The sequence below is a fragment of the Canis aureus genome, chromosome 3 (assembly GCF_053574225.1).
Source record: "Canis aureus isolate CA01 chromosome 3, VMU_Caureus_v.1.0, whole genome shotgun sequence".
In the NCBI taxonomy this organism is placed as follows: Eukaryota; Metazoa; Chordata; class Mammalia; order Carnivora; family Canidae; genus Canis; species Canis aureus.
In genome coordinates, this window is record NC_135613.1 from 16,199,403 (window position 1) to 16,222,847 (window position 23,445).

The 23,445-nt window shown below is 44.3% G+C and overlaps 1 protein-coding gene and 1 long non-coding RNA gene across 7 annotated transcripts in view; both read left to right on the forward strand.

Moving 5' to 3' along the window:
• Positions 1-23,445, forward strand: part of WWOX (WW domain containing oxidoreductase) — a 946,892-nt gene that overhangs the window by 452,085 nt on the left and 471,362 nt on the right. The window lies entirely within an intron of this gene.
• LOC144304909 (uncharacterized) lies at positions 20,958-22,952 on the forward strand. Its single transcript, XR_013371893.1, has 5 exons — positions 20,958-21,124; positions 21,328-21,579; positions 22,267-22,363; positions 22,513-22,647; positions 22,733-22,952. It is a non-coding gene; the product is annotated as an uncharacterized LOC144304909 (long non-coding RNA).

The following is a 23,445-nucleotide window of genomic DNA, read 5'->3' on the forward strand; positions in this document are numbered from 1 at the left end:
GTCACCATTGTTGGCATCATCGTCATCATGAAAAGCACTAGGTTCTGGTTTGCCCTGGACCTGGGTGTCTGTCCGTGTTGGGAAAATTCAGTAAGTTGCAGGTATTCCCAGAATTCAAGTGTTAGATCAAAACCATAATGAAATATTTCTTCATACCTATCAGATTGGTTGTTATTAATAAGGATGGAGTTTGTCAAGAAATAAATAATGGTAAGGATGTAGAGAGAAAAGGAATGTATTGGAACCTCATGCATTGTTGGCAGGAATATAAATTGGTGTAGCTACTATGGAAAACAGTATGAAAGTTCCTCAAAAAATTAAAAACAGAATCACCTTATGATCCAGCAATTCCATTTCTGGGCATTTATCTGAAAGAAAGAGACAATACCAATTTAAAGAGATCTATGCACCCCTATGTTCATTGCCGCATTATTTACAATAGCCAAGACATGGAAGCTACCTAAGCGTCCATCAAATACATGAACAGATAAAGATGAAGCATATATTTGTATATAATGGAATATTACTCAGCAAGTAAAAAGTATAAAATCTTGCTGTTTATAACAAACTGGATGGACCTAGAGGGTGTTATCTAAGTAAAATAAGTCAGAGAAAGCTAAATTTTGTATAATTTCACTTCCATGTGGAATCTTAAGAAAGAGGAAAAAAAAAACAAATACACAAAGAGAACAAAACAGAAATGGCCTCATAGACACAGAGAAGAAAGTTTTGGTTACCAGAGCGGAGAGGGTTTTGGGGGTGAGTGAAATAGTGGAAGGAGATAAAGAGTTACAGGCTTCCAATTATAAAATAAATAAATCATGGAGATGTAATGTACAGCATAGAGAATATAGTCAATAATATTGTAATAACTGTGGTGACAGATAAGTAGACTTATCCTGGGGATCACCTCATAATGTATGAAAATATCAAATCACCATGGTACACACTTGAAACTAAAAGGATATCTTGTATGTCAGTTATACATCAGTTAAAAACAACAACAAAACTCAGAAGTTGGCCTTTCTATCCTGGCATGAGTGGTGGCTGCTTTCGGGGAAGAAAATGCTTTGGAAACCAGGTCACAGAGGAAAGTGCCTCTTGCTGTACAGAGCTCAGAAGTCTGCTGTGGAAGTGCAGAGGGAGCCTGGCCTAATTGCATTGATAATACAATCCTGTAACTCATTCTGCCAGCATGAAGGTGGATGGACGGTCCCCATCCTTGCCTCTGAACATTGCCCGTGTTTTCCTCTGAGGGACATCTGCTCGCCAGCAATGATTAAAGTGCCCTGAAAAGGCCCTTGCTATTAAGAGTTTGTGGCTCCGGTTTAATAAAAGGTAGTATATTAAAATGGAAACATGTTATTATTGATAAGGACTAGACATATTATAGACCAGATTGGAACTTTGATAATGCAAAATGAAGGGAAAGGCAGCTAAAGCGGGACTGAATCCCTACTATGCACGGATTGCTTTGCTAGACACTTCGGAGGCATCACCGCAGAATGCCTCATGCCACCCAATAAACCAAGCCTGGCCTCTCTGATATATTAATATATTTAATTATCAGACTCTCTGCATTAAAGAAGATTACAATAGAGGCATCCAGTTGATTGGGGAATAGTTGCTGCAAATGATAAGCTCTTTTGAATAAACCGATACTGACTTAATGAGGTTTTGCTGTGTGTTATTTTTTTCCTGATAGAAAATCGAGTGACTGCTCCCCTCCCCCACCATGCTCAGTCCTCTTGCTTACTCGTAATGACCCCCTTTTCCCTCGCTCCATGGGAACTTTTAAAAATTTAAATTAATGGATTTTTTAGCCTACAGTTTCTGAAATTCTAAGAGGGTCTGAAAGGTAAGCACCCAATTACCGAGGCGTGTGAACAAAAATAGGCAGCTTAGCCAAGGAAGTAAAAATAGAGAGGAGTCTCCCCACCTTCCCTGGAGCTGTGCGTTTGCTTCTGGAAGAGGATCAAGAAGTATTCAACCTCCAGTTAATTTGGCTGGTCCTTTCAGATAACTTCTTCACTGGCCCAACATGAGCTTGATCACTTAAAGAATTCATAAGACAGTCTGAGGTCCTGTGCATTGGAGAGAGCTCCTTATCTTACTGAAGAGGCTGGTGTGGTTTGGACTCGTTCCCCCTGTCTGCCCAATTCCAGACAGGAGCACGGCCCGTTTGAGATAGGCTAACCATCAAGCTACCCGGCACCTGTCCATCTAGAGCATCTTGAGGATGCTGCAATAATAAAAAACAAATAACACGCATTGAAACCCCATCACATCTCTGACGTTCTCTGCGTACGCTTGCAAAAATCCTGTGATAAAAAAAAAAAAAAATCCTGTGATAGGTATTCCTACCCCTGTGTTACAGACGAGGCTAGTAAAAGCTCAAGCAAATGGTCCACAGTCATGTTACTCATCAGTGGCCCACCTGGCATTTGAAGTCAGGTTTTTTTGGACCTTTGTACCATATTGCACTTCCTTAGTCATCAATGTCGTTCTCAGAACAAAGAAACAAAGAAGGGGGCGATAGAGCTTGTTCTTCTGGGGGCCCCTTGATAAGTGGCACAGAACTAAATACGTAGTCAGTGCTCCATCTCTTCTGTTTGAAGATATCTAAGCACCATGGAGGTCGGGGTGGAGGGAGATATCAAAATGTAGTGATGGGTAGGGCATACGTGGCCTGGATAATGTTCTCCTGGCCCAGGCCAACTATGGCATGTGCAGGCCACCTCCCCTTACCGGGGATCTCTGTAGTTGTTATCAGCATCTGTGACTACCTGCTAGGTGGAAGACTGCTTTTTGTGGGACCTTTCCTTTCTCTGAGAGGAGGACAGGCCCCCATGCCTGGTTCTACTAGAGGACACGGAGCCACTTTCAGCCAGGTCACCCGTCTCTGCATTGTCAGGTTTCCCTGCTGGGATGCATGAGTGCTTCAAGAAGCTGTTTCTTTCCTGGATCTCCATAGCTCCTTGCCCACTTGAAGTCTGGCTCCTGGAAGAGCTGTCTCGTCGTACCAGGCACTTTGCAAACATTACTTCACATGACAATTTAAAACAAAACAAAACAAAACAAGAACCCCCCAAGAAGGTACTGTGACTGTGCCCTTCTCATTTCACAAATAAGCCAGCTGAGGGTTGGAGGTCACAGTGAGTGACTTGTCTGAGTGTCCCGAGTAGCCTGGGCAGAGTGAGGATCTGAACCCCAGGAGCAGGCTCGGTGTCTGCCATTCTATTTTTAAAGCTCTCTCCTCAGTTGACTGGCTCTTCTCACTCCCTGTGCTCCCCAGCCTCCTCAGTCCTGCTTTCCTTCCCCTGCCCAGCAATTCTTTTACCACCTTTTCCCCCCCTCCCATGCAGACAGCATTGGAAAGGCCTGACCTGCCAGCCTTGGGTTCTGATAAGATCTGGCCATGCTCCCTTTGTCTGGCCTGTACCTGCCTTTTCTGAATGGCCCTGTTAATTGCAATTGACTCTCATAGAATGTGGATGGCAGTGCTACTTGACACCAGACTAATGCTTCTGACTTTTCCTCGGTGCCCCCAGCAGCAGGCTGGAGGGGACAGAAGGGGGTCAGAGGCAGGAGAGAGCACTTCTGACTTCAATAAAATACATTAGAACATTAGAGCTTTTCTGTTCTGTTTGTCAGGTCTCTCTCTCTCTCTCTCTCTCTCTCCCCCTCTCCCTCTGTCTCTCTCCCTCCTTTGGAAGGGAATGTGGTCATTTCTAGGAATTTATCCTAAAATGAGAAACAATTAGGAGATTTCACAGTTGTAGCTCCTATGAAGATTCAGGGTTTGTTTCATTTTGTTTTATCCCATTTCCAAGCTTTAGTCCTAAGCATGAAAACAACAACAACAACAACAACAACAACAACAACAAAAAACCTCTGAAGAATAAATAAAACTTGAATAATAGGAGTCTAAAGCAAGAGAGTAAAGATACATAGGGAGCTGGTAGTGGGAGCCTGATGTCCTGCGGGTCTACTAAGTGTCAGACCTGCTTTCCTTTGATAATCTCCCAGCAGGCAATGAGAGAGGTATATGGAGGCCACTTTAGAGGTAAGAAAACTGAAGTGGAAAGACTGGCTTGCTGTCCAGTGCTCAGTCGCCATTGTTCTGTTTTGGGGCAATAAAATAAAGGGGAAAAAGAACCACAAACCACAGGCCTGTCTAGTTTGGTTTCCTTGGATCTTGAGACGCACAAGATACTCCAGGGTTGGGTTCAAGAGGACTGTGCAGGAGAGGCGGGACTGGAGAGCGGCCCCCAGACTCAGGATGCACCTGCTTGATTTCTCTGCAGCTGGTGTACATGAGAGACCAGACCTGCTAAAAAGGGACAGCAAGGATCTGTGAACCCTGGAAAGACTAGGAGGAAGACCTCTGGGCACCATGGTTTTTCCATTTTAGATCTGGCATTATGCAGGGGCGGTTTCAGAGTGTGCGACCACCCAGACAGGAGGGGGACAGGGCAAAGCCCGCAAACAAAGCTGGGTCAGTTTCATTTGAATGAGGTGTTCAAAATTTAAAATAATAATAATAATAATTAATAATAATAATAAATAAGGTTATAAAAATAGATCTTGAGTCTAAGAAGGCAGATAGCATCCCTGAAACTGGAGTGAAATGCAAGCTCCATTAACAAATGAATTAACACCATTTAAGGAGGAATTCATGTAAATGTCCAGATTTCTGAGTTCTCTGGAAATATCAGAGTGCCCCCAAAGGCCAGCGGCTGTGGGCTGGAATACAGGCCTGCAGACTGGCCCTGTGGGGACTCTGTTCCATGCCTGGAGTGGATGGAAAGAAGGACTTCGAGTGAAAAAGAACCACCAGCTGTGGACCTTCCCTGAGCTGAACACCAATTTTTCCATCTGTGAAATGGAACTGCAGGAACCCTCCTCCCACAGAGTTGCTCTAGCAGTGAACTTTGCTAGAGGTGCGAAGTCCTTTCTAGGTGCTTATTATCAAAATTATCAAAAATTATCATAAAAATTATCATAGCTACTATTTGATTGATTAAACCACCCTCCAAAAAAAAAAAAAACACCCTCCCCAGTTCCGTCAGGGTTGGAGGCAGGAAAAACATGAAACCCAGAGAAGTTTGGGACCAGGACGGTGGAAGGCAGGCTGTATTTGGTGAACAGGTGTCTTCTCCAAAAATCATTCTTTTTCCTTGGATTTCAAAATGACCCCCACTGAGAACAAAGCTTTCCCTACCTGTGTGTATCTTTTGCGGACTAGGGTCTAGGGATCCCCCCAGGAGATTTTCCTAAAGGGAAAGGCAGGGGAGCCCCCAACCCAAGGCAGAATCGAATGCAGATATGACAATACAACCCCTCTAGGCCAGAAAAGGCTCCTTCTTAATTAGAAGCCTGGAAGGACATACCCCGTAATTGTGGCACTTGTAGTGTCAGGGCTATCAATATTGGTGCCTCTTTCATTAATAAACTGGCAAGTCAGAACGCTGCAGGAGTGGGAGCCCTTCCCCCGCCCCTCTCCCACCCCAAGCTCCACTTAATCAACAGCAGACTCGATCAAACAGGAAAAGAACATGTAAATCAGCTGCATTAATTCTGCAGGCCCCAAATAGGTAGGAGGAAGGGGAACATGAAAGGGAGCCGTCATCCCTTTCGCTGCGGATGCCCCGGCTTTCGGCGAACCGAAGCAAGAGGTATTTAAACGGCCCCGCAGATTGCCCGCGACTCGGGGAAAGCCTGGGTTTATGTATGGATTAGCACAGTGATAGACTCTGAGTAGCAAAAGACGAAGACTAATTACCTGACAGGGCTCCCCTCCACTCGCCTGGGTCATTGAAATTAATTTCTGCTTTCAGGCTTGGCAGCAAGCAGCTGCAGAATTTCAGTTCAATACTCAAATTAACGGGGAGCTGAAATTATTTCTCTGCACAGGCAGCATTAGAGGAGTGGGTTACCAAATAGATCTTGATGGCAGACACCAAAGAAAGGATTATTCCTCCCTTTTCATCAAGAGCCTCGGGTCCTTGGAAAGTGCAGGGTTGGTGGCGGTGGGGGAGGGAGGTGGGGTGGACAACAAGCAATTTATTGGAGAGTTAACACTTAAGAACTGTATTAAATTAGGTGTGACATACCTGTGTAGGAGACCTCCTGCCCCCCAAATAATGTGCAATTCTCTCCAGTTAACAGAAACTTAAACACAGGGCCCTTTGGTGCCTACCCACACTGGAACTCCCAGGCAAGGGATATTTGCAAAGAGCTCTTCTCCTACATTGGCAGGGAGGCATTTGTCTTTATGTTGGGGATGAGGAGAAGGGTGGGGAGGGGACCGTAGGGAGGCCGCATGGAGAGAGAGAGGAAGGGGAAGAGGTCAGAGGTGGGATTTGAACCCAAGGCTTGGGTTTCCAGCCTCATCTTCCTGTCACTTCACATTGCCTTTCATTTTACCTCAAAGTGCCTCTCCTTGCTCCTTGCTCTCTGGGCTCCCTGCTTGTAATTTAGTCTTGGTGGCATCTCTCAACTTTGCTGAGTGCCACCTGTGTGCACTAGGTCAAAGTTAGTGCTGCCCGAGCCGGTGGGTCTCCCCTCATTTGTTCCTATGATGCTCCTGCCACCAGGACCCATCTGATGGACAAGCCACCTAGACGAGCTGAGACCCCCCGCCCCGCAATGTGTTATTGCCACGGGCTTCTGTCAGCTAAGTCAGCTGCCGTGGGCCCATGGACAGTTCCCACGCTGACCACGACTTCTTCTGCTTCTGCTGGAACCGATCCCCCATCAGGGTGCATCAGCGGGGGAACCCTGGTCATGAGGCATATTCATCACAGATGCAGGGGAAGGGTCCTTCCTGATTCTGCGCGGCCCTTGATGTTGGGGATATATAGTGGAGTGGCTAACCAAGTTCTGGAATCCAACCATCTTTCATCCCACCAGGTGTAAAACCATGGGCTTACTGCTTGCATCAGCAGTACTAGTACTGGTACCGTCCCCCTGGGGATTCTGCAAGGAAAAGATTAGGGAAGGGAGGCGAAATGTGTAAAACTGTGCCTAATCTGTAGTAGGCTCTCGGCCACTAATTAGCACCTCTGCTATCCCTGCCCGTGGCATACCCCAAACTAGATACCCCCCAGATAAGGGCCTCTTCGTTGTTCACTGGAAATGGCAGACAGGCTCTGTACGCCTATCCAGACCCCAGAAGACCCAGCTGCACTGGAATTTGTAATATCCACAGCTACTTCTAGCTCTTTTAATGCCCAAGAACGCACAAGAAAACATGTATTCTTAGAAAAGAAAATAGCAGAAGTTACCATTTATTGAATGCTTACCATGTGCCAGGCATACTCATATTTGTCTTAAAAGAACAAAAAAAAAAAAAAAAAAAAAAAAGGAAAAAAAAAAAGAAGAAAAAGGAATCAGCCTTAACAGAACTGGCTACATAGGGGGGCCCAGGCTGCGGGCTCACAGGTTCTGCAGACTCGAACCCCGGTCTCTGCGTCCCAGTGCCCAGAAGGCGGCGTGTGCCCACTTGTGCTCTGGGAAGTCACCCAGGAGCAGCAATTAGGCCCCTTCTCACATGTCCAGCTTTAAACCTGTGACCTCGAGGCGAATGACTTCCACATCTCATTACCACTCCCCTGAGCCACCCGGCCCCCGGTGGGACAGGGAGGTTAATCAGCCACGCACTGAATCTGCTTATAAGGCTGTTTCATGTACAATTTTTATATCTTGGCTCCTAATAATGGTCCCATTATAAATGATTGTCTCACTATGATATACTGGTTTCTCGCCTTCTAGGAACTGATTTAAAAGGGAGCCCCAGACTTCTCGTGCCCGCAGAGTTTATTCATATTGCTTTTTTGCTCGCTCAGCAGCTCAAGTGGTGTGGGGGACAGCCCCCCTCCAAAAAAAATATTTTCTTCCCAGCATGAGGCGGTTGCCATTATTAGTGACCTCTAGCTCACTTGATATCTTGATAATACTTCATGAACAAATCACTAGACCTACTTCTCTCCCATGTCCCCCCACCCCCACCCCCTGAGCTTCCAACCAGGCAGGTAGTGGCAGTGGCCAAACGCTGGCCCTTGGGTCTGTCACCTTCCTCTTCCAACCCATCGAAACATTTTAATTATTTCTAGGGTGACTTGGGAGAACAGGTCATAGGGGGATATATAGCATCAGGGGGTATATTTTCAAACCCAAAACCCCAGGCATATTTATCCAACAAATATTTATTTAGTGCCTATTACGGGTCGGGCACATGAATATACTACTGCTGGGTGCAGGAGGACAGAATATATGAGAATAAGACACATTCAGAAGATCTGGAATGCATGTTAGGAATCTAAATAGGCATATAAATTGGAATTACGAAGGAAAATTGCACTTTGTGGAATTCTTTGTGCTACTTATTATTAATATATGGATGAGCTTCGGTCCTAGACCTCAACGAGTTTAAAATCAAGGAAATCATTAAAGAATGCTTTGTTCCCCCCCACCCAACCCCAAAGTTGGGCTGCATTGAATATTTAAAGTGCTTTAAATTCTTCTCTGAACCTCAAGGCTAAGCATTATACACATTCCAGCCGTGACGATCTCCGTGCTGTTCTCAGAACGTGCCAGCCTCCTCTTTCTGATCCAGGGTTTTCCATGTGATCTTCTCACCACCTTGGCATGGCCTTGGCCTCCTCGTCCATCAGTGCTCAGCATAAACACCCGTCAGAGAGGCCAGTGCTGACCATCTGTAGAAGTTCCCTGTTGCCTGTTCATCACAAATGACCACAAACTCGGTGGCTTGAACCATGTGAATGTGTTCCCTTCCTCTTCTGGGTGTTCCAAGTCCAAAAGAAAAAAAGGTCTCACCGGCCTGAAATCAGGGAGTTGGCAGGTCGTGGTTCCTTCTGGAGGCTCCAGGGGAGAATCTGTTACGGTTTGCAGGGACCACTTACATTCCACCTTTAAATGTAGCCGTGTAGCTTCTTTCAATCTCTCTGATCCTGCCACTCCTTCTGGCTTTTCCATCTGTTCTTAGGCCCTTTCTGATTCCATCGGTCCCACCTGGGTCATTGAGCATGCTCTACCCATCTCAGGAAACTTAACCTATTTATGTCTGCAGGACTAGCTCCCTTTGCCATGTCAAGTAACCCAGTTGTGTATTTCAGGGATCAGAATGTGGGCACCTTTAGGCTTCCATACTCTGCCCGCCACACTGTCTGTCCTGAGTAAATAGAACAGTGCTCCAGGATTCTTTATCTTAGCCCTTCATTCCTTCACCTTGAGACACTCATCACGACTTACATGGTTTCAATTTTATTTTTTGGTTCACTTGGTTTTTCTATGCTTCTCCGGCTAGAACATAAGCTCCCCGAAGGAAGGAACTGTACCTAGAATTTCCTTCCTTCTCTGTCCCCTCAGCCAAAACTTACCCAGCTATATCAGTCTGACTGTCCTGGTTGTGAGAGACACTTCATTCAACTGGCTGAAGCAAAACAAAGGGCGTTTCTTGCCTTATATAAGGGAGAACTCCAGGGGTATAGTTCGTTCAGGCTCCACTGGACCTGGGTATTCAGAAGATATCAGAAATCTCTCTTCCCCTTCATAGATTAACTTTTCCCTGTGCTGACCCAGGAGCTCTGTCCCTGGCCACTGGCAAAGCCAGCTGCACCTTTAGGATGGGAAACCCCAGTGTCAAAACCTAGAGTTGACCAGTTAACCGTCTTTGGTCTAGTTAGGGAGGAGGGGCATCCTTCAATCGGCATATGGGAATAACTGGATGGGTGTAAGTCATCTGCCACCACAAACTTCTGGACACACAGATGGGGCCTGGGGCAAGGGCTGTTTCCCAAAGGAATCGGGGCTCAGAGGAAGGGTCAGTGAATGCTGCTGGTCAGACAGATACAGGATGCTTCAAAGTCTCGCTTACCTCTCGTCCCACCTTGCAGACTACCTGGTTATTCTGGTTGCTCCTATCTTTCTACACATTTACATCATTCTACAAACCAGCACATGACTATATGACAATGGTTCCTTTTTTTTTTTTTTTTTTTCAATGGTCCCTTTTGAGTATGCAATGAGGTCCTTTACAAAGCACCTCTGGGTCTGTACGGAGGAGAATGGAGGCCAGCCTGCTTTGGGCCAGGCGCTGTGCTAGACTGCATCTCCATTTTATCAAGCCTTTATTCCCACCATGCTAGGAGGGTGGGCATATTCCTCCCCATTCTTAAGTGCTTACTGAGCACTAGGTGTCACACCAGTCCTTAGAATATTACCTCCCTGTTCCTCAAAACAACCCTCAAGGTGACTCTGGGTCTTCCACTGAGAGACCAGGGTTCAAAACATAGACCCAAAGCAGAAGCTTCTAAAACAGTAGCCAAAAATGTGTTGGCTAAGGCTGGTGACATCGCATCAAGTATTTCTGCCTTTAGGGCATCCCAACCCTTTTTCTCTCTAATTCAAAGGAGCTAGAAGTTTTCGTTGCTATTTTTCTGAAAAGCAACATTAGTAATAATTTTAGCAGTTTGTTTGTTTATTATAAATGGCGAGCTTTTCTTTTTCATTTGCTTTAGCTTAGTCCTTTCCATTATTCATTTGGCTTCTCGAACCCTCTTATCTATATACCATACTTATTCTTATTCCCCAGAACAGGTGTGTGGTACCTAGGAGAAGATGAAGCCAGGGAGAAAATCAATCAGACAGGAATTATGTTGAAAGATGACGGAATAAATTACCACCTCCCAGGAGTTGCATGAAAAACGGCTATTTCTTTAGGATGTCAAAGTACCTTTTTCCTCTCTAATTCACGTGTATCCCTGTACAAAGGCCCACAGTGACGGGGGATCAGTGTCTGGACTGGATGGGCCCCTCTGAGAATTGGTTCCCTTGTCATAAGGAAGCCCTGATGGGGGGTTGCTCGCTTCATCTACAACCAGCCAGTCCCCTGCACTCACTGCTTTGGGGAAGAGTTCTTGTCACAGTTCTTTTTGTAGACAGCTCTAGGGTAAACGGTCATTGGTCATCAGATAGATGATCTTGCTAATGAGAGACTGCCTTTACAGATGGACAATGGCCAGACTGTATCTGATCCTAGAACTCTGTCCCACAGGTTCTACAGCCATCAGCCCAAGAAGCCAAACCACAACTCTGTGGTAATCAACCCACAGCAGACAGGACTTGCTCAATAACACCAGCTTCTCTAATTTTGTCTCTACTTCCAACTTGTGGACAACTGGAAAGCCAAATATGCTCATGAACCCAATCACCTAGCATGGTGGTTTCTGGATAGCCTGCCTCCAGCTTCCCCATGCCAACAGCCTTGATCAGGGCATGCCTGAAACCCTCCTTTTTTTGTTTTGTTTTGTTTTTTTTCACTAGAAAGCTTTCCCTCACCTCTGCCTGCCTTTGAATCCCTGCCAAGCACACATGGTGGTGGCTGACTCTCCTGGTACGGCCAGTTCTGAGTACAGGGCCTCCATCTGTTCTCATCTGGGTGGCTGTTTATTTCTATTCAAACTTTGCACTAGGTTCATTGTTTTCCCACACAACCTTTCCCCTTGTATCAACACACATCATGGCCTTGATCTTTTCCACTTCTGTTTCTCCTCCTCTCCCATTTGTCCTGATCTTATGGCTCTGCCCACTTTTGACCTTGATCAAAATAATTGGTTACTGTTATTACATGATTATTTTTTGTGTTGAGTGTCTACAGAGTGCAAGGTGGGTTTACCCATCATCTCGTTTAATCCTTAGGGGAACCTCACAAATGTGCTTTCAGTTCCATGTCACACATCTGGATAATGGGCAGAGCAATTAGGTGACCTTGTTTCCTCAAGGTGATAAGGTGCATAAGCAAGCTCATGTCTGCTTGAATCTAAGGCCCTGGCCACCATTTTGATCTGCCTCTCCTATCTCACTGTAATTCCCTGGAGGGTAGGTTCTGGGTAATTTGCCTGTGTCTCTCCCAGCAGTTAGAGGCTGGAAGGACTGGCTTCAATGTCTGAGAAAGAAGGGAAGAGCTATGAGGAAGAAGAAGTACACAAAGAACAAGCCCAGATTAAGAAAAGAAAAAAAAAAAAAAAACTTGGCTAAGTTGCATAAAAACAATCTCATTTCTCCTTTTAATAGATTAGTACCTATAGTGACCATAACATTTCTCTAATTTCTTCAGGCCATACCTTGAAAATGAAAAGGTGTGTGTATCTGCTTAGCCCTCTTTTTTTGTCATTCAAAAGAGCTTACTCATATCTGTAAATATACAGATGATTTACTGCCTTAAATTCTGTAAGCTGGAGACACCACCTACATTCCAAGTGAACATAGATCCAGTTTTATCTCCTGTGTGAAATTGGGGTCCCGGTGCCCTGCCTACCAGTTCTGTCCACCATGATGGCAGCCTGTCCATGAGATATTTCATATTTGCCAGTGACTCAGCCTGAATCTAAAGCCTTGGAGGTATGAATCCAGGACAGCCATGTTCAAATGCATTTTTCATGTATAGGTTGTTCACTCTGGTCTTTGAGATTGTGCAATTAGCATATGTTGTCATAGTGATGTATTTATTATAATGGAAGTGTTCTCAGGAAACCAGGTTTAATAGTTTTAAATCAGAAGCTAACATGGACTTTGAGGAATTCCATTCACAGTAAATTTTATGCCTGGTGAAAGGTTATGGAATGGGTTTCCATGCCACATCTCCCCCGTCCCACAAATCTCCACTGGCCTACAAAGGTTCCACTGTGGGTTTTTGCAAGCTAGCTGCCCGATGCAGGCAGAGCATTTCAGAGTTTATGCACCGCCTACACAGCACACCTTCCAATGAAAAAGGAGTGAGAAGAAAGTGACTTGGCTGTTGGGTTTATCGCCTAAACTCTTATCACAATGTGAGTCTCCTTAATGGATTGTCTCATAAGGTTGGCACTGACAGGAATTTGGCTTTTCTTGTGTTCAGTTGATAGCCCTTTGGCTGTTGAAGCCATTACACATCTGTTCAGCTAGTGTACTCACAAAGAAGTTGGACCCCCCGACCCCCACCCAAGGTCCAGGCACCTGGCATCATGCCTCCGTTGGGATCAGGAGCCCACAGAGGTTTCTTACGTTGTAAGCACCAAAGTAGCAGCACTGTACCATCCTTAAACTACCCTATTTCATGAGTGTGTATCTCCCACTTGCTGAAATTGGAAAGGCAGATGAGAAAGAGAGCCCCAAGGTGCTGGAAGCTGTGGTTCTTTTGTGTCTTTGGAAAAGATAGAAGGATTGGATTAGCCTCCTAAATATCTGTGGATGTCAGGTGGAATACAAGCAGCTATTTGGAGTCTTACTCTGGCAGTAGAACAAATCCCCTAGGGTTAGGACGTTACATGGGTCCCTGGAAGTGCAAGCAGATTGTTAAAATGGTATCCGAGATGGGCTGGAGTGATGCCAGATTCTATCCTTGATGCTCACCCTAGGTTTAGGGCTAAACTCTTGGCTTTATGTGTTACCTCCTTACTGGTTGCTTCCATTCCTAGAGAACCTCAGTGTGTCTACCTCCAGAGATCAGCTCCCCTTTCCAGGCCATGCCCTCTGCTTCCTCTTCTGCCACCAGTACAGGTGCTAAGCATCAGCGCCGGACTGAGGAGTGTCGTTGCAGCATCCCTAAACCACAGAGGAGAACCTCTTCGGTATCAGAGAGCACATGCATTGGAAGCAGATGCAGCTGAGTATGAATCTGGGTTGTATCAAAATGATTGGTTGGACTCCTAATGAGCTTTACTTTTCCTGAGCCTTAGTTTTATCATCTCTAGAATGGGGGACATTATGAGCTATTTCCTGATGGAATTAGATATGGTGTAGATAAAATGGCTGGCAGAGTGCCAGGCACGGAGATGGTCACCGTTATTGATGGTGTTATTACAATGATTATTTTCCGCCAAGATCAGGTTCACAGTGAATGTATTCTTGGCATTCCTGAGACTTTTATAAAGGAAGTATCTCTGAGGCCTCGTGACAAGCCAGATGTCCAGAAGGCAGCTTGAGAGCAAGGCTCTGCGTTACTTAAAACAGGTTTGGAAGCTCTGTCCCATGAATGCCAAGTGCAATCTTGGACACTACAAAGGGCTATGAAGAAAGCCATAATAAATCACACAGACCCCTCAGCAACTCACTCTGCTCCCTAGGATCCGGGGTTTTCCTGTGTATCACCTGGACAGCTGCTACCACGGGAGCTCCCAGCCAAGAATCCCCCATGCTCCAGGACTCTGGATTTATCACACTCAAGAACTGGGTGCTGGGGGATAGATGCCAAATTTCTTTTCAGATTCTGATTTCTCTGTAATAAGAAAAAGGGCAGATATTTCTTTTATATTTGTTTATATTTTTATTAGACTGTTATTATTTAACTTTCTTAAATAGTGACCCAAGTAAATTACTTGGCTGGGCCCAGACAGAACCTGATTTGGCTTCCCCTGCCATTGAAAGTCACTCCTTACTCTGAAAACCCAACTTTTATATTTTTAATATGGTAGTAGATTAATTTGCATGGTGGAAGAAAATGAAAATGTTCTGTTAATTCCACTGGCCTGAGATAATTGATCTTGATGTTTTTTGTATGTTCTTTTCTTTCTTCTGAGTGATGACATTTACTTTTTAAACAAATTGAGCTCATAATCTATGTAGATAGATAGCTAGATAGTCCTTTTTTTAATTTTTATTTATTTATGATAGTCACAGAGAGAGAGAGAGAGAGAGAGAGAGGCAGAGACATAGGCAGAGGGAGAAGCAGAGACATAGGCAGAAGGAGAAGCAGGCTCCATGCACCGGGAGCCCGATGTGGGATTTGATCCCGGGTCTCCAGGATCGCGCCCTGGGCCAAAGGCAGGCGCCAAACCGCTGCGCCACCCAGGGATCCAGATAGTCCTTTTTTAAAACAAGAATTTCTCATATCACTAAATATTGCTCAAAAAATACTTTGATGATTTCATAAGATTGCAGCATATGAATGGCTTGTACTTAAACACTTCTCTGTTGTTGGTTAGGGTATTTGATAGTTCAAGCACTGTATGTTTTTAAAAATAAGAACTCAGGCTTATTTTGTCATTTATTTTGCCTCACGTATTTTATACAGTAAGTGCAACAGTTATGGGATGGCTCCCCAACATCCTCCTGCCTCCAGTAGTTAAGTCCATCCTGCTTATCTATGCACCTTGCCAGTGATTGGCTTAGAAATTGACGCATGAAAAAAAAAAAAGAAAAAAAGAAAAAAAGAAATTGACACATGACCCAGACCTGACCAATGAAAATGGAGAATGCTGCTGGGACTGGTTTCCCGACTCTGAGAAGTGGTACACAAGGAAGATGCAAACTTTCTACTTCCTCTGGATAAGCTCAGCCATTCTTTATGCAAGTGGCCTTCCAGCCTGAGATGAAGCTGACCCCAGAGGGGACAGAAGAGAAAACCTGTGTCATTTATGGAGCTGCTGATTAGATTCCACTGTGCCTGTGGCCTGTCTACCTGCAGACTTCCAGTGGTCATATGATAAGCCATTTTGAGTTGGGTTTGAATCATGTATCTGTTACTGGCAGGTGCACATCACCCCAAATTATTTGAGAGATATGTATAAGTAAAACCTTCTTACCACAGAGACTCTTACAGAAGGAGAAGCAGAGATTCAGAGAAGTGATCTGCCCAAGGTCACATCTAGTTTGGGGGACCCATACTACTGCATCAACTTCTTTTTAAGTAAACTTCTTTGCTGCTTAGAGCAAACTGACTTACTTCATCCTCAGGTAGAGAGAGACTCTAAGGGCCAGAGCAGTGACAAGGGATGAGCTTAGAATTGAGATTCAGAAAGTATTGAGTTCAGACTGGCTTCGACCCTTCACCTGGTGTGTGATCTGTGATCTCACCCCCTCCTGTTTTCAGGACCTCTGTTGGTAAACAAAGTGAATATACTGACTAAGAATTAGGGGATGTAAAACAGTCATATATATATATATATATATATATTTTTTTTTTTTTTTTTTAAAGAATCTATTTATCTATTCTTGAGAGACACACAGAGGCAGAGAATTGCAGAGGGAGAAGGAGACTCCCCTCTGAGCAAGGAGCCCATGCAGGACTCAATCCCAGGACCCTGGGATGTCAACCTGAGCCGAAGGCAGATGCTCAACCACTGAGCCACCCAGTTGCCCTTAAACATGACTTTAAAGTTATCAAAATTAAACATGAAACTTTTGTTCTACCAAGATTTATCGAGGGCCCAATTAGCTCATGATCCCTGCTGCAGTTTGTCAGCAAACCGATAACTTAAAATGATGGTGAGTTTTTTGTCTCAGAGTTTTCATGGGTAATTGTTAAGACAGCTTTCAAAGTCTCTGGTAACCTGAAACCTTGAAGTTTTGCTTCGATGATAAATTGGGATTTTTTTTTTTTACATTTTTAAATTTAAATTCGATTTGCCAACATATATTCTTTGTCATCATTGTTAGTCCATACCAGCAATATCTATCAAGTAAGTACCTATTATGTTCCAGGCTCTATTTCAGATGTCAGTGGGGCAACCTGGGTAGCTCAGCGGTTTAGCGCCACCTTCAGCCCAGGGCATGATCTTAGAGACCCGGGATCGAGTCCCACGTCGGTCTCCCTGCACGGAGCCTGCTTCTCCCTCTGCCTGTGTCTCTGCCTCTCTCTCTGTGTGTGTCTCTCATTAATAAATAAATAAAATCTTTTTAAAAATGTCAGCAATATAGCAGTGAATAAATAGATACCTTTCCCCTCATGGATTTTATATTCTAATGAAGGTGGCAGAAAATAACCAGGTAAAACAATAAACTGAGTACTTTTGGAAAAGAGACCTTTAAAGATTCTGATTTTTTTGTGGTCTAAATTGTATTTTTAGGTATGCAATTATTATTTTTGTCTGTCGGTCTGTGTATCTATCTATGTACTTCCCCCTCCATCCATGCATCCATCCATCCCTCTCTCTATAGGCGTGTGTGTGTGTGTGTGTGTGTGTGTGTGTGTGTGTATAGTATAGATATATATTTTATTTAGTCATTTAGTTAGGTATTGCCTGTGAATTTCTTACCTTTCTTAACTCATGTCTTAAATAAATTGGACGTTGTTAAGGAATTTACTCAATTATTGGAAATAGACCCATGATTCTTCAATTATGTTCCAAAGGCCCCTGGGTGTTGCAGTTATATTTTCTGGTGTGTGTGTGTGTGTGTGTGTGTGTGTGTGTGTGGTCATGTGCATACAAATATATCTTGATGATAACCTAGAAAGATTAAGTATGTATGGATCATCTGGGTCACCACCTTAAAAATCAGCACTGCTGCATCAAATGTCTGTGTGTGTGTTTAGAGTTGATGGATCCACTGGTGTCACTGTCTTGCTTTGCCCCGGTCTTTTGAGGTCTTCTCTCCAGCCTGCACGGGGTGGTTCTTATCAAGCTTATTTTACAAATGAGGAAACTGAGACCCAAGGGAGCTTCAGTAATGTACCTTGGCCACACGTCCCTCTGGTTGCAGGCCTGAGAGCTGCACCCTGACTCTCTCCCTTCCCACTCCCTCGTCTGCTTCTCCTCTCTGTGAGCAGCACTGGGACACAGGCACTAAATTGGATTTGATTATTTAGGATAAAACAGCTTATGAAATGCTACTGAGCAATGCCTTTTCCTTTCTGAGAACTTGATATAATAAAGTTGGCTTGATCTCCTCAGCCTGTATCTTGAGGGAACAAGTAAATTAAACAAGTAATTATATCCATAATGTTTTTAGAAGTTAGAAGATTTAAATATATGAATCTCATCTGAGTGTGCAGCCTTTTGTCTGTGGTGTTTCCTGCCAAAAGATCTCTTGACAGGAAATAAACATTAAAATAATCTTTAATCCCTTGTCTGGTCTATTACCATTAACAATTGATGCACTTTAATTTTGTGGGATTTTAACTACAAAATGGAACGGCTAAGTAGTGATAATTGGGTTTGGAATTATACGGTCATTTATATCAACAGAGATGCAAGAGGCTGGGCGGGAGGGTGATTAATTATTTACTATTTCCTGGCTGTGGTTCCTATTATAGAATTTTCTGATATGTTCTGCTGTGAACAATTATCACCAAATGAAAGTAAACAAATCTGTGATCTGAAGCCTTATTTAGAAGTTAGCCTATATTTAGGTGATAGGGGCTTGATTTTCGTGTGCCCTGTGGGCCATGTGTGTTCCTTCTCTCAGGGTCCCGCCGGCCTTGTATTTGAATATGGTTATCTCTATGCATCTTAAACTCCAAAATGCACAGCCTTGGGGAAATGCCTTGGTTTGCTTGGGGAAAAAAAAAAAAATACCCAACAACATTGGGTCAGATCTTGGTTCCATACCAAAGGCATATTTGAGAGGGGGGTTGCAGTTTATTCTTCCCTCTGTTTGGTTTGCTTCATTACGAGGTGGGGTGGGAGGGAAAAAAATATTATGTCAACTTGAGAATAAAAGCTGTGCTCTGTTGTTTCTCTTAATGCAAGGGTGTATGTGTTTGTGGGAAAATGCATGGCCACCTGTCCGTGCCTCAGTTTCCCTGTCATTGTTCAATGGCACATCAACATTATCTTATCAGGCCTTTGCGGGTGTCCAGTCACCACTCCAACATGCATTTCCATTCTCTGTCCCCTCTTGGTGACACCCCCACAGAGCATATCCCCCTGTAGCTTCCTGGCTATCCCTACAAGTGATTCCTTCTGTGATTCCTAGCCAAGAGCCAAGCTCCTCAGATGGATTTCTCTGACTCATGAAGATTGGTAGATACCTAATACAGTGTGTTTCAGGAAGCAGGAGGACACTTGGGGAACAGAAAGGATGGTGACATAAGCCATTTCAAGAGTCACTGTGCTCATCATGGTTCCTGGTCTGTCTCTAGACTCTGGGACATCAGGGAATTCGCGCATGAGTTTGATGAGCAAGTTTTCTTAGTTCATGCACTCATTTAATTCTAGTCATAATGCAGCCCTCTCCTAGTGCTCTCCTAGTGCTAGATGAGTGGTCTTACCATTCATCCAATTGCAGAGTCCAAAAACCAGGTGGACATCTTGGCACCTCCCTCATCCTCACCACCATGTGTCCTGTCATCACTTGTCATGTCAATTTTGCTGCCTCTCATCTGTGCACGCTCATCATCTCCACCATCACCACTCTAGCCCTGGTTGTCATCATCTCTTACTTGGGTCAGTGTAGTAGTTTCTCTCTCTGGTCCCCACACTCCCAGCTCCTTTGGGTCCACAGACTGGAAGGAGATCATGTTACAGAGGACTTAGGGCTTCTTCTCCAGATGTCTTCCCCAGCTTCTAAAGGACCTGCATCACAGGGCCCTGCTACAGTCATGGACAAGCCTGCTCCTGAAACAGTCCAGGTAACTTCCCGCCCCTGTGATGCTCAGTGCTGCCACCAAAACGAGAAAACAGCATAATTAACAGACTGGGGTTCCAGAGGTGCCTCTGCTTCTCAGACAAGACACAACCCTGGTCAAAGCTGGAGCACAGGAGCTTTCTCAACAGTACCCCTGGCCTCTGCACTGTGCACTCAGGTCCTGATGACAGATTTCAGGCCCCGCCTGATTTTCTGAGCATGTGATTCCCGGTGGAGATGGAGGCCGCTTTGCCTCTTGTAGTTTGGGTGGTGAGGCAAAGAGCTGCTTGAGCCCCTGCCATGGGCCATGCTAGACTCTTGATTTGTTGTCATTCTTCATTATTACTATGAACTCAGTTTTATTTAGAGGGGGAGGCTGTGTGTGTTGGTGGTAACTGCTCCCTTAGGAAGCATTGTGTAGTGCTCGACAAACTGCTCCTGTTCTCATCTTGGGAAGCTGAACTCAAGGATCAGGTGACTCACTTTTCACCTCACAATGGTTTCTCCAGCTTGCACTTTTGACTTATGGATCAGACAACTCTTTGCTGTGTGTGGGAGCTTCCTGTGCATTGTGGGATGTTTTAACAGCACCCAGGCCTCTATCCACTGGAGGCCAGCAATGCTTGCCTGCCTCCCAAGTCCTAAAAAAGCAGACTCTCTGTAGACATTGCCAGATATCCCTTTGGTGGGGACAAAAGCATCCCTGGTTGAGAATTCCTGCTCTAGACTGTTTTCTACAGTTTTGATGTTTTGCTTTCCAAGAGAAAGAGTATTTTTCATACCAAAATAATGAAAGAAAGTATGGGTAAAACCAAAAGAATAATAATATGAACTACTATTTCACTTTTATTCCTTATGTGCCAGGCCCTACTCTAGACACCTGCTAGGTATTCACTAATTTAATCCTCGCAAGAATTCCTTAAGGCCATGTATCAGTTTCCTAGGGCTGCTGTGACAAAGCACTACAAATTGGGTAGCTTAAAATAGAAATGTACGGAGAACTCACAGTTTTAGAGTCTGAAAACAATCTGTTGGCAAGGTTGGTTCCTTCTGGGAAGGAGAGAGAGAGAATCTGTTCTGATTCTGAGAATCTGTTCCATGCCTCTCTCCTAGTTGCTAGTACGTGCTAGAAATCTTTGGTGTTCCTTGATATGTGGTAGCGTGAGTCAGTCTTGACTTCTGTCTTCACATGACCATCATACAGCCTCTCCTCTTCTTGTAAGGGCACTAGTCATTGGATTTAGGGCCCACCTGAACTCACTATGAAGTTATTTTACTTTGACTAACCATAGCTGCAGAGGCCCCATTTCCAAATATGGCCATATCCTGAGGTTCCAGGTAGACATGAATTTTGTGGAAACATGATTTAACCCAGTGCAGGCAGATATTACTGGTATGTCTATTTTATAGATAAGGCATCCTGAGGTATCCAGGGATTCAGTGACTGTTTAAATCATAGACAACTGAGTGACAGGGCTAAGGGTTAAATCAAATGCATTTGGCTCCACAGTCCAAGCTTCTAACCATTGTGCTGGGGGTTCTCAGCCAGCAGCAGCAGCATCACCTGGGAACCTGTTAGGCGTGCAGATTCTGTGGCCCCACCCCAGACCCCCTGAATCAGAAACTCTGGTAGCCAGACCAACCATCTCCTGTTATTTCACAAGACCTCCAGAATGTTCTGATGTGTCCTGACACTTGAGACATCTGATGGAAAGTGTGATGTAAGAAGAACAGCTTTCAAGACCTCATGTCAAATGTTTCTTGAGTGAACTGGGTACTAATCTCTAGGTCTGGGAGGCTAGGTTGGGAGAGTTGTTAGTTTATCAAAAGGAGCCTCTTTTTCCTAGTTCACTAGTACCAAAAATATTTGAAAAATCACCATGATCCTGTCTTTACCTATATAGAAATAGAAAGTGTCATGTCAAGGATGATCAAAAAAAGTTACTTTCATTTTTGTAAGCCACTTTTCTTATTTAGGCAGACAGCATGGCTCTTCGTGGATGTTTACTTCAGAAGAACAAACCACTAGACTGCCCACCCCTTTCGTCAGCTGCCTTCTTGTCCCAGGGGCCTCCCCTGCCAGGGAGGTGACATGTTGTTAGTGTAATAAAGTCAAGTCATCTTTAGGCGCATTGGTACATTGTTAATTGATCTTCATTTCCTATGATTTCCCCTTAAAGCAAACCCACTTCTCAGCAGGGTGATCCCAGGATTGTTTTTCTTCTCTGTGTAAGTACCTGCTTGTTTGGCAAGCTTTTATTACTCTCTGGTTCAGGAGACCCTTCCTCATCTTTTACTATTGCAAAGTCTTTGTCTTTCATTTTACTCTTTTTTTTTTTAATTACAATTTATATAAAATAATGCCATCAGCGGGAGCTCATTGCCCTACAGGGTAACTGGTAGAAGTCGCCTGGCCCCGCGAGCCAGTCTTTAAAATGTACTTCTGCGCGTGAAAGGCCCCACATTTTGGCAGAAACCCGCTCAGTTCATTTGAGGAGGCTTGGTATGGGCTTGGGGGAAACAGAAGGAAGCATGGCTGTTCTTCCCGGAGATGGAGGAGGCTGGTCTGCACCAGAGGACGCTCCAGCTTTCATGCTGTGGTTTCTGGTGGGAGAGGAGCCGGGGCAGAGGTGTAGTAATGAACATCCAAAGATCCCTCAGTCTTTCTCAGATGATTCAGGGAACAACCCAGGGCTTCCTAGCTCCAGAAAAGGTTTTCCAGTTACCTTGTTTTAGTGTTGGTTGTGGCGATTGCTGCTCTATTCCCCCACTCAGGGGAAATGAACAAGGAATGGAGGCTCATGGTGAAAGTTTCAAACCTTTCAATAAGACTTAACAGTAGATGTTTTCCTTCCGTATCTCATTCTCATCCATGTCTCCAAGAGAAACCACCATGGATTATATATTATATTATAGATTCTTCTAGAAGCATCATGTGAATTTATCATCAGATACACATACGGAGAGCTTTCTTTAAAAAAAGAAAAAGTGCTTGCAACAGAAACCATTGAAGGTATTTTGTTCATTGCTTTGGCTTTTTTTTATGTCTTGGAGATTATTTGATACCAGCACATGTAGCTCAAACTCGTAACACACCATGACTACGTCATATTTCATCACATGAGCATCTTATAATTTATTTATTCATTCCTCTGTTGGCAGGCATTTAGGTCAAATTTATGTTTTGCTTTTACACATAATTTGGTGATAAACACTCCTGCACGTGTATTCCTTCTACCTGCACAAGGAGGATAGCAGAAGGGTTACTTTCTAGTAGTGGCTGTGTTGGAACAAAGGGTATGTTTGCCTTGAAAATATCTAGTTTCGTAGGAATTTCCAAATTGTCCTCCAAAACGGTTGCATCAGTTTCTTTTCTCTGCAGTTCTCCCATGAGGACCCATGTGTCACCCCAGAAATTACCTCCAGCAACAGCAGCAGCAGAGAGAACTGGAATGCCATTGACAGGCCTGGCAAGTCAGCAATAAGCACCCCATTTTTAAATATTTATGTTGCTATCGTATTATCAGGTTCTTACGAAGTGACTACTTCATAACACCATGTAGCCCAATACCCAAGCTTGGCAATTTTTTTCTCCCTTTCAATACATCACATTGATTTTCTGTATGACTTTATCTGCTTAATACAAAGTGGGATTGAACAGTTATTTGTCTGGATTTGACCATTCCTTATCAAACATTTATGATTTAGCTTTCGCCACGGCATCTTCTTGTAAGGTGTTTCTTATTTTTATCTTTTTCCGTAAAGGTGGGATTGTGTTGACAGCCCTGTAATAAATCTCTCTTGAATGAGACATGTTGCAGCAGGGCGGGGAGCAGGCTCTGTGTGTGGGCTGTTTGAGGAAAAGCTTTGGGAAGGGTCCCTGTGAATTGTTTCTGGAACAAAGTCGCCTTCTAATAGTATAAATTGATTCCCTAACTTTGGGATTTGCCATGTGTTAGGATTGAGCGCTTCATTGGAAAGCACGGGGCAGGAAAGGGGGCTGCTCGGATGATGGCTTGTCCAGTAAATAAGAGAGGTTAGTACAGCCAAGGCCAGATCTTAGAACTACCTCTTGTCTGTACATAGAATAACGTC